Source organism: Myodes glareolus, chromosome 20 (assembly GCF_982192425.1).
Source record: "Myodes glareolus chromosome 20, mMyoGla1.1, whole genome shotgun sequence".
Classification (NCBI taxonomy): domain Eukaryota; kingdom Metazoa; phylum Chordata; class Mammalia; order Rodentia; family Cricetidae; genus Myodes; species Myodes glareolus.
The window spans coordinates 11,906,004-11,918,207 of record NC_142045.1 but is presented as its reverse complement, the minus strand read 5'-3'; positions in this window follow the sequence as shown (position 1 = coordinate 11,918,207).

The following is a 12,204-nucleotide window of genomic DNA, read 5'->3' as shown; positions in this document are numbered from 1 at the left end:
TTAAAATGCACTCAAACACTCAACAGATTCAATAAAAAGTGAGAGAAAGTCCCATATCTATAGATGATATTTGCTGTTTATAAGAATTATAGGTTATTAATGCATATCATGTAACAAAATTTTGTTAGCCTATGGGGAGACTGACAAAAGAACACTCAGCAGATACAGATCCTTACAACCAAAACTGATGCAAAGAGATGGATCTTCAGGTTTCACACAGTGGAAGAGTAATATTTTCCCAGAACTTCCACAGTATGTCTGTCCTCTGACGCTCACATATGTGCTGTGGCATGCATGGGAGCATATGTCTACACAGTTAAGTAAGTAAATGAAATAGTTTAAAACATCAAATTCAAAAGATGAGCACCACAATAAATACAATATAAGCATCCAGCATCTACAAATCTAGAGAAGAGGATATATCCATGGTCAAAATCTATGGAAAAGGATGCTTGTTATTAATTAGAGAAAATTCTAGTTTCCATTCAATGGTTATTGCCTAGATTAACAACATGTAAAGATCCTAAATTATTCATATTTTCCTAGGACATGGAAATTGGAGAAATTTACATACCAATTCTATATATACAATTTTTAAAAGAGCTTGACAGTATAGAAAAATTTTATGAAATTGAAATTATATTCTCTGATCTATTAACTCCACTTGTCATGAAAATTGAAGACTATACCAGAATGCTATCTTAGTCATTATTTTAATAGAACTTTGATATCTATCAATAAGGTAATAGAAATTATAGGAATTATTTATTGTAATGAAGAGATGCAGGCAGTGAGAAATGTGGAATAATTAGTGCTTTATCTAACAAAATTGTTTCCATAAATACAGTGCCACTGGCTCCACATGGATTGGAAGAGATACCAAAGAAGACTGGCAGGGTCTGATGACAGCATCTAAAATGTACTGGTTATTGCAGGATGTGCATGACTGTTGATGTAGTAATTAGTTAGTATGGTATCACAGCTCACGACTCCCTATCAGTTGTCCATGATGCTAATGTCAAGTTCTCTCTTTTTCCCTCAACACATAGGCAATACAGAAACCATACACCATTCTTAAAATACATCAGAACACACACAATGACATTGTGCTTCAGTCGGGGTTTCCTACACAATACTACCTACCTAAGCACATCCTTGAGATTCATCCCAGTATTATTATAGTCTCCTTTGTTACTAACATGAATATTATCATTATCAGTGAATAATTCTGACAAACTGTATACCAACACTGAAATTCCTCATTTTGAAGACTGCTAAGACATTACATTTATCAGGGTGTTTCCAGAATCTAATAGAGTGATTAACATGTAAAATCCTGAGCAACATTCTACATATTAATTCAAGATTAACCTTCCCAACACTACACAGAAAAATAGGTTAAGAAAGATATATAGAGTGTGATATCATTCATAAAAAATTTAAATGATACAAAGGAATGTATATGAGTATCAATACGTATTTTTAAACAAGTTAAGGCATAAAATATATAGATTGGCATATAATTTGAAAGTATTAAGCACATGAGATATGATCATCACACAACTCTGAAAATATTAAATAAGACAAAACCTTGGATAACATGAATGATATAAAGATACTACAAACAGAAGATATGAATAATTGCTGAGTGGATTTAGAATTTAAGAATTTGAATGTATGACAAAAACTGCATAACGAGACATACAGAGCACTAGATGGAATGAAGTAGTATTACGATCACCTTTATGCATCAACTCTGTCCAAAAATATCGGGAGCTTGAGTACCAGCCTTGGCACTCACTCCCTTAGTGTTCAGAACAGGACTTCTATGACAAGCAAAAACTGGCTTGGAAATGGGAACTGAGGGGTAGAACAAACTGATTGACTCAGGCACATGTTTCCTGCATGTCTGTATGTTTCTTTTCTCTTCCTTTCTTTTCTTTCTTTCTTTCTTTCTTTCTTTCTTTCTTTCTTTCTTTCTTTCTTTCCCTTGGAGGAAGATGAAAGAAGGGAGAAAAAGAAAAAAAGCATCAGGGCAAGGGTATGAAGCATAAGGCATAAGGGTAAGGGATAGGGGTAAAAGGCTAAGAACATAGGTGCATAGAGGAGTGTGGGATAGGGGTAAAAAGGATAATCTCTACAAAGTTTTTACTTTATATAGGTAAACAGACAAGTTAACAGTCCCATAGGTGGTAACAATAGTATCAAGTATGCATTTTCACAGAGTCCCAAGAAACCAGTGAATCTGGCAAGGAGGCATTTACAACTCAGAGAAGGAGTGCCTGTGAGGTTCCCCTGGGGTTAGGAACACAGCTTTGGTAGTTACACTTTATCTGCTGGCTTGATTTGCAATTGCATCTATGTGGTTGAGTTGAAAAACAATCGCTCCTGGGGCCCTGCTTTTGACTCCAGCAGTGTGTCTAGGTGAGAATTTTTCTCTCTAAAACGAGTTTTAGCAACTCAGATCTTTTTTTATTATAAACAATTAATTTCCTGGGCTATGATCTTGTGTTAGCTGAAACCAAGGTGAGGGTAAGACAGAATATTAGTAGCCTGTTAAGCCATAGCAGAAGACTGGTAGATAACACCTTCCTGAGTCTGCTGTTAGAGCCGACACATTGCCTCCTGTATGAGGCTCCTGTCTTATCAGTAACTACAGCCAATAATGTTTGTGGGGGACTATTTTTATGTAGATTTTTGCATGAGAACAATTACTTGAATGAGTGAATCCTTTTCACACCATGACTTCCTGGTGTGGGGGAAGATAGCCTATTGCCATATTGGAAAAGTCAGGTTTATACATTGCTGGGTAACTACAGAAGGAATAAATATTCTGATTTCACACGATTTCTACAGAATTGACAGGATATATCCAAAGGACAAGTGTGTCCGTAGCTCTGCAAAATAGGTTACTCCAAATGGAGTGCACGCATACACTTCTCGTGGATAGTCCAATAGATCTGCCAGCTGTACATTTCCTGTATAATACCCGTGGGCTCACCACACAGAAAATGACAATGATAGATCCGCAGGCTGGAGCAGAACTGCACTTGATACATCTTCTCCCCAGATCATTCTTCCCCAGTATACTGAGACATGTGCAGTCTGCTTTGGTCAGCTGGTTTGAAGCATATTGATGACAAGGTCTGTGGACAGCAATCTTTTAAAGGCAAGGATAACAATCTGATTTTCTCATTGGTGAATAACATCTATTGCATGTCTGGGTGCTTTAGGACTTATGGTGAAGAGTTACTGACTATCTGGCCTTAAGGTTATTATATCCTGGGATCATCTCAGTAATTTGTATGTAGATGAGTGGAAACAAGCCAAATCCTACAAGTATAATCATAGCCAGCTATCTGTCCATGTTAGCTGTCAAGGAAGACTATTCTTGTTTTAATCACAATTCTGCACTTGTCTTTATTCCCTGACTTCAACTTAGTGACAGAATTATAAGAGATAGTTTATCAACCTGGTAGCTGGTTATTCTAATTTCTGATTAATGTCAGCATTCTATAGCTGACAATGATTCCCATTTCTCTAAATCCTTGATTTCTCATGCTTTTAGGAGAGCATACACTATCCTCTCAGTTCTTTCCTATCTTTTTCAGTCATCTATATTCCAAGTTCATAGTTCTCAGCTTGTGAATGGGGACCCTATTTTATAGTAAATACTGATGAAATCATAAATAAGATTCTATAGCCAGCCATATTCCATTCTTTTGATGTAAAATGTCTGAAATGCTATTCACGCCTTAACTTTTTGTTTGAGAAATTGGTCCTGTTTTCTCCAATCTGTGGACTAGTAGAGCTATACTGATTTCCCTATCTTCTGTTTTATCAAATATTTATTCACATATCATTCATATTAATATTTTAATTATTTCTTCCATCTTTGTAATATCCATAAATCACACTTTTTATTGTACTGGATATATCCCTGGCCATGCTTCCCCTGTCCTGAACATCTGCCAATGTTTGTTCATAATTAATAATCCCACTGATGACACCATATCACATTCACTGTGAAGTTGCATCTTTTTGTAAAACTCAATAACCTCTATTCAACATTACTCCATATGTCCATGTAGCATAAATACTCTGCTCTATTTATCATCTACTTGGACAAAAAAGCATAACTGTCCTGTTTTCCTCCTGTTTTACAACTAATTTCTAATCATCCTGCTCCATCACTGGTTCTTCTGCTCTCTGACTTGTTCATGTTGGCACATTCCACGCCTCCATTTTAAAGCTTGCATTTTCAGATGCATTCCTTGTCATGCATGTCTCTATTTCTCATCCATCGTCACTATCCTTTGTAGCATACCTTGCAAAGCCAACTTGCTTAATTTTGTCTACTTTTTTTCTCTCACTACTGTGTTTTCAATTCTATGAATATAGTATTCACCAACATCTTGCCCTTCTAGTACTTTACTGGCATCTGAGCAAGTTTATCAGTATCTAAAATATTTTCGGTATCTGAACGCGTGTCCTTCTGAGGATATTCTCTTAAGACCTTTCATTAAGTTGAAGTCAGAGACAATGACAAGCGTAGAATTGTTATTAAAACATGAATACTAGACCTTGACAACAAACAGGGACAAATAGTTGGCTATGATTATGTTTGTAAGACTTGGATCATTTCTAGCCATCTACAAGCAAATTCTGAGACAATTTCAGGATATAATAAGCTCAAGGCCAGGTAGTCAGTCACTCTTTGTCTTATGTAGCTAACGGCGTGGAGACACAATAGATGTTTCTCACCAATGAGAAAAACTGATTGTTACTCCTACCTTAAAAAGATGTCAGTTCAATAAAGAATTTTATTATTATTTTTGTTTTCCATGTGTGATAGATCAGGAAAGAACACAGAATTTTTTTTTGTTCATAAATAATCAGTCATATGGAACAAATCCTTGTGTGTAATATAAGTTAGTTGAAATATATTGTTAATCAAATAAGGATTAATGTATTAGGACTCCTATTGAAAGTTTTGTCAGATCTGACATTTTAAATAAAAAGAAACTCAATTACTTGCCAAAGCCATTTTGCAGTATAAAAGGGAAGTTTATGAGGTTAAAGCTATATAAAAATCCAGAGCATTAGAATTCTGGGCAAAATAAATACATTATTTGAATAGTCATAGCATAAAAATAAATGTAAGATAAGTACATTTTAGAAATAGTAAAGTTAATCTGCAATAATTTAAGGAACAATTAATCAGTATGAAAATAAGTTTATAATGTCTTTCCTTGCACTGCGAAGCTTCAGACTTGGAATATAGTAATTTAAAACACAGGAGGCACTAACTATAAACGATATGTGTTTTAATGAGACACGATTACTTAAAGTACAGTAAAAGGAAATTAATTTCAACATCAAGAAATTGCATGAAAAGGCAAGTTATCTCAAGAACACTTGATAGTTGTGGTTCAAAAAGAAACTATTACAGGTACCAGAGTAGCACTGAGAACCTGGATGGATGAGCAGCGAGACCAGATGGCTACAAACTGCTACAGCTGTTGCCATGGTCAGAATCCCCTGGAGAGAGAACTCTACCTCCAGCTATTAGCCAAATGCTGTGCATGGCAAACACTGAAGCAAAGTATCACCTCATTTGTGGAAATAGATAGTGAAAGTGACATATTACACATTTTATTTTCAGTATTCCTTTTTTACTTCACGGTTTTTCTATATGTGCTATTGTTGTTTAAGAATTAAATGTTCCACAGGATATTGGTTTGAACACCTTTTCGTGAGGGTTGTTGAACATTTGGACATACATTCTCACGGAAACAATGGGTCACTTTGGGGTGTTCTTTGATATCTTATAGCATGATCTGCTTCCTATTTGTTCTCTGATTTCTGACTGTGGAAACAGAGTGATGAGTTGCCTTCTCACCCTTGCTGACCTGCTTGTGCCTTCCTTCCCTGCTGTCGAAATGCATCCCCTGAACCCACAGAAATGTCTTCATTCCTCACAGTGCTTCTTTACAGGGCTTTTTTTTTTTTTAATTTTTTTTTATTTTATTTTTTTATTAAATTATAAAAGTTTCCATTTCAGCCCCTCCTCCCACCACCCTCCCACTCCCCCCACTCCCTCTCCTCCTCCCTCTCCATCCCCTAGAGCAGTCAGGGTTTCCTGCCCTGTGGGAAGTTCAAGTTCCTCCCCCCTCCCTCCAGGTCCAGGGAAGGTGAGAGTCCAAACAGACTGGAGCGCCAAAATCCAGTATATGCAGAGGAAGCAAGTCCCAGTGTCATTGTCAACGGCTTTTCAAAAAGGCTCCGGGCCAGCCACATTCAGAGAATCTGGTTGGATCACGTCCTCGTTCAGTCCCAGTCCAACAGGCCTTGGTGAACTCTCATTATATCAGTCCCCTTGTATCAGTGGGTGCTCGCATCCCTCGCAGTCCTGACTACTTTTTTTTATTTTCTTCATCATTCTGTTCCTCACTTGGACTGTGGAGTGCTCAGTTCGGTGTTCCAATATGGGTCTCCATCTGTATCGCCATCCAACGTCGGATGAAGGTTTCCTTTTACAGGGCTTTTGATTTAGCAACAAAATACAATTAATACATTTACCTATTCTTGTTATCTTTAAGAACATTAAAACATCATATAGGGTAAAGTGTATAAAATAAAAATGATTGCAAAGATTCTCCAACAATGAAACGACGAGACAAGATCATTAAGTCACCGTAACTGTGGACAGAAACCAGGGCAAAAGATAAGAAATGAAATCAGAAAAGTCTAAGACCTTAATAAAGAACAGATCTTCAGACAATTTCAACATGAAATATCTAAGGATATATTTCAACAAACAACTTAAGGATACAAAAATCACATCAAATAGAAAAAAATGTCTATATACATATATATAGAGAGAGAGATACAGAGAGAAAAAATGGAAAACTGAAAGCTTGAAGTTGTGTTTCATGAAAGTGAGAACATGGATTTGAATTTAAAGACATGACGTTGTGTTTGTCATCAAAAACAGTTTTGTCAAATTATATATACTTATATATAAAAATAGCCAGAAATACTTTTAAATATTGCAGAATATTTTAAAAATATTATTGAATACTGACACAGAGAGCTCTAAAAATCAACCAGGAACTAAGAACCATAGCTACTGCACTTTTACTTCAGCTACTAAGATAATGTAAGATGATGTCAGGTTTTCTAGGTTTTTTGTTTGTTTGGTTTTATTTTTTGGCTTTTCAAGACAGGGTTTCTCTGCAACTTTGGAGCCTTTCTTGGAACTAGCTTTCTTAGACCAGGATGACCTCAAACTCACAGAGATCCACCTGCCTCTGCCTCCTGAGTGCTGGGATTAAAGGCCTGCACCACCACCACCCAGCTCAGGTTTTTAGTTTTGTTTGTCATTTTTTGACAGTAGACAGGGTATAACTACTTTGTAACACTAATTCAAATTTTATTAATAAAAACCCAGATCCAGATATTAGTGTGAGAAAGCTGAGATCAGAGAAATAGAGCAACCAGTCACTAGAGAGACCTTTTACCTGTACTAATACTCAGAACAAAGGCACAATCCTGCTGTCAGACTATATCTTCAGACTACATCCTCAGACTGTATCCTCTGACTGTATCCTCAGACTTCATTTCCAGACTGCTACCTCAGATTGACTCCTTCAAAGTTTAAAAAAAAAAAAAGAGGTTTTAAAACTCATATTAAAACCTACTGGCCTGTAAAGAAATTTTAAAAATAAAATTTATTCTTTAAAAAAGACATTTGAAATGAGATACTCGGCGTGTCTAGAGAAGACAAGGGTTATTAAACAAAAACCCTAATGCCAGTGTAAGGATACTTCTTATGAATTCTTTGTTGGAGAAGTCCAAAAAACAATCATGGTTTGGTCTATTTCAGAGTTGTCCACAGAACTAGATGATAAGACCCTATTTGTTGGCAGAGACTGCTCATTTGTTCCTGGCCGTTCAGACTCGAAATAATCACACAGAAACTATATTAATTAAATCACTACTTCACCTAGATCTTTAGGTTCTTATTGGCTATCTCTTACATCTTAAATTAACCCATTTCCTTTATTTTATATTTTACCACGAAGCTTGTCGTTTACCGGTGCATCTGTCTCCTGTGGCAGCCAACTTCATGGTTTATTTTCTCCCTCCCAGGAAGGTACCATAATTCTGGAATGTTCGATGCTTTCCACTGGGGAAGAAAAAAATAAACAGGCTTATTTAGGAATTTTCCCAGGAACTACAAGACTAACCTGCCAGCAAGATGTACCAAAATTATGCAATAGTGGTACAATTGCAATGGAGATGACCATCTGCTGTCAAATTGTCTTTGTAACTTGCTCTATTGGAAAGAAACCATGCCTGGTACCGGAAACGAAGTCAGAAGCCCATGATTAGGTGATGAGACAATTTCTACAAGCAGTGACATTGCAAAACCAGGCTAATTAGAGAAAAATCAAGGTCAGCAAGCATGAAATAAAAAATATTATCAATACACATGCACATATATTTATGAGGGGATAAATAATACTTTACAAATGCACATTAAATATATTTATGCCTTTGTTCTCAAGTTAGTCACATAAATAATACCAGTTTATGTAATACTGCTGACTCTTACACAGATTTGCAACTGTAAAACACTATGGAAATTGTGCAGTGTTTTGGAGAAAGAAGAAATTCCTATAATTCCTTCACTCACCTTGTGTCTCCTATCTACTAATCATAAGTGATGGGACAGTAACTCTGAATAATCCCCCTTGGCAAAAGTCGTAGATTCTAGTCAATATACCACTACATGAAAACTGAGTTACTGAAGTAGGTCATGCAATTCTTGGGTTGTGCATTTCCACAACTCTGTCTATCCTAGCTCTTATAGCAGATCAAACTAGCTCACTCACCATTCATTCCTTTATATCTGGGTGATCATTAATGACAACTCATTTTTGACTTCCTGATTGATATTTATAATCACTCAAAGGTACCAAATTCTAATTTAGGAATTCATAGTTTAATTTTATCTTTATGATGACCAAGACGTATGTGATAGGGGTAAGTGAGATAAATTTGAAGTAGTAAAAAATGAGCAAGTAAGTAAAAATTATATGCTACTCCAAATGTTGATTTTAGGTATGATAATAAGATAGATAGATGCATATATATAATCTGTCTAAACAATAATGTGGCATTATGCACTGGTGAATGGTGAAAAAATGAGAGTTGAAGTATATATACTGTATACTTGTTGAGAATATGATTATTAAAATATTTTCAAGTAAATACATTAACTCATTGTACAAGTAAGAAACTTCTGAAATGTGTTAGATGATGTAGCATCTGGACACACCACAAATAACTTCACTGAGAGAAGGTAAATGATAAACAGGAAAGTAAACATACACACACACACACACACACACACACACATATATATATATATATATATATATAGTTGTATACATTTATATAACAATACACATGAAGAAGACCTTGGAGACAGGAGCTCAGCCAACAACCAAAACAAGGAACTATCAATTCTGTCGGCAGCAAGAACTTTTCAGATGAGGAACAACTCCAATTGGAGGCATCAGATCAGATTCTAGAAAGGTATAATGATAGGAGAATATCTAATGAACAGTGCTCACTAAAGCCCTACTTGTCAACTTGACAGTGAGGTTGGAACTTTTGGGAAATCATAAGCAGAATGAAGAATTTTGAGTTTTACTCAAATCAACTAGAAAACCATTGAAAGGTTTTGTGCTGAGAATCTCAGTGTCTTGACTTCCATCTCTCCCTGTCTCTCTCTCTCGAGAGTATGTAGGGAAATAAAAGCACACTCTTGATTAGTGATATTGGTAATTCGGGCAAGCTGCCACTGGTGGAGTCAGTGTGATGAAAATACTTTGCATGATTTTTAGTGTAAAGAAAAGATTTGAAGATTACTTGACTATGCAGTATAAAAAGAATGAATAGAGTCTAAAATATACTCAAGATTCATTTTGTTCATATAATGGCAAAGATAAAGTTTACTTTCTCAAAATGAATAAAAATGTGAGAGAAGTTAAGTTTTAATGTGGATATGAAAGGTAAAGTTTTATCCTTATAAAGTCAAGCGTATAGTCTTATGAAGATGATATGGTGGCTAGTTTTATGTCAACTTGACACACGCTAGAGTCATTGGAAGGGAAGAAAACTCAATTGAGAAAACGCCTCTGTAGTTTAGGATTCAACAGCCTGTAGGGCCGTTTCTTAATTAGTGGTTGGTGGCAAAGGGCCCATTCTACTGTGTGTGGAGTCAGCCCTGGGCCATTGGTCCTGGATTCTATAAGAAAACTGGCTGAGCAAGCCACAAAAAAAGCAAGCCAGTGAGTCATACTCCAGCATGGCCCCTGCAGCAGCTCTGGCCTCCAGGTTCCTGCCTAGTTTGAATTCTTGCCTTGGCTTCCATCAATGGACAATGATTCAGGATCTGCAAGCCAAAGAAACCCTTTCTTCTCCAAGTTGCTTTTGGTCATGGTGTTTTGTCACAGCAGGAGAAATCCAAACAAGACAGACAGACTGCAGGCTCTGTGAGGAAAGGCCAACCAGAAGTATATGCTACCCCTCCAAAAACAGTTCAAATTTAACATTTTCTGGTGAAACACAGCTAAGCCATTGAATACAGTATTCAAAAACGTTGTCCAGTGGATTTGCTAAGGGAAATGAAGGCGATGAAGTTTTAGTTGAGCTATAAAAGTGAAAATGAGTGACTTCAATAAGGCTCAGAGGAAGACAGTGTGACTGTGGCAGTTCAGCGTTTGGCAATGCAGCTTGTAGGACAGACATGTAAAGGTGGTTACCATGGGAATCAGAAGCTGAGACAAGTGCTAATGGAAAGGAGAGACTGAAAGGGTGAGAGAGAAAATGATTGCTTGAGTTATGTCCTGGGGTAAAGCAAAGAAGCCAGGTCAAGTGGCAAATAAAAGCAGCTCATCCTCAATCACCGAAATAAGGGGGTGTGTAGCAGTCAGGTAGATAGATACAGAGTGGGCATGGGGCACACTGCAAGTTTCTCCCCTATGATTATTTCTATTTTCTCAATTTCTCCTATTTCTAAAAAGACAGTTATGAATACAATGGGAACGGTGGCAGTATTGGATTTAGAGGAGAGAAAAGAAACCGTAAAATACTTTAGGAGACTTATTGGATGGGAAAATTGTGAGAAGGCAGCTAGCCCCTTTAGGGCTCACCTGAGGTTAGTGATCATGCTGTAAAATGAGTTTAGTCAACCAGGTGGATGGTTTTTCTGCAAGCAGAATTGATAGGAGATCCCAGAGTGTAGATGCTCCAAACAGGTTTATGCTCAACATAGATTATATAAGCTGTGGGGATGCTTCAGGGGAGTAAAAATAGTAAGTCATGGATTCTAGCTTTCACATGGAGAAGAGTGAGAACTGAGTGTATATAAACGCTAGAAATTACATGGTAGGATCAATGTGTTGTCAGTTCTTCTGGGGACAAGTCGGATCAGGATTGGGAAATGTAGGACATGCAATGCTGACTAAGTTCTGAGCAGATAGAACTGGGGTAGCCATCAGACTTTTAAAATAATGGCCAAGAAAAAATGAGCACTAGAATGTATAGCTAGGATATGAGAAAATAATTCTCGTCTGGTTATATCTTAGCAATGAAAATCTACAAAGCAATCAGGGGAATATCTTTATTTTTGTACCTTTCATATTTTATGATATATCCACATATCTACATCCCATGTATAAATACATATATACATTCATAGGTACACAATGTAGATTTATGCCTGCATATACATATACATACTTATATACAAATAATATTGAGGATACATGATTTTAATTACACATTTTATTTTATGTATAAAATTACTGCTATAAAGTCTAAGAATTAAGAAAATGTTTGTATTTTATTTTAAATAAGAAAATGTTTAGTTTCTGTTAAGATGTTTTATTTTTCTGAATATATAAGAATAAATGAACTAAAAATCTAAATAAAAGGATCCTGTCAATCAAACCAAGCCCTGTAAAACACAGTCTTCAAAGCAGTAGGGATTAGAAGGTGTGATTGAATCACTCAGTGAGCAACAACCATGCCTACCACTCTAGTGGGCTTTGTTTTTGTATCAGAGGCAGAAGAGCACTTTAAAGAGACCAGGTGAGAGATGCTACACATGCCCAATATAAAACTTAC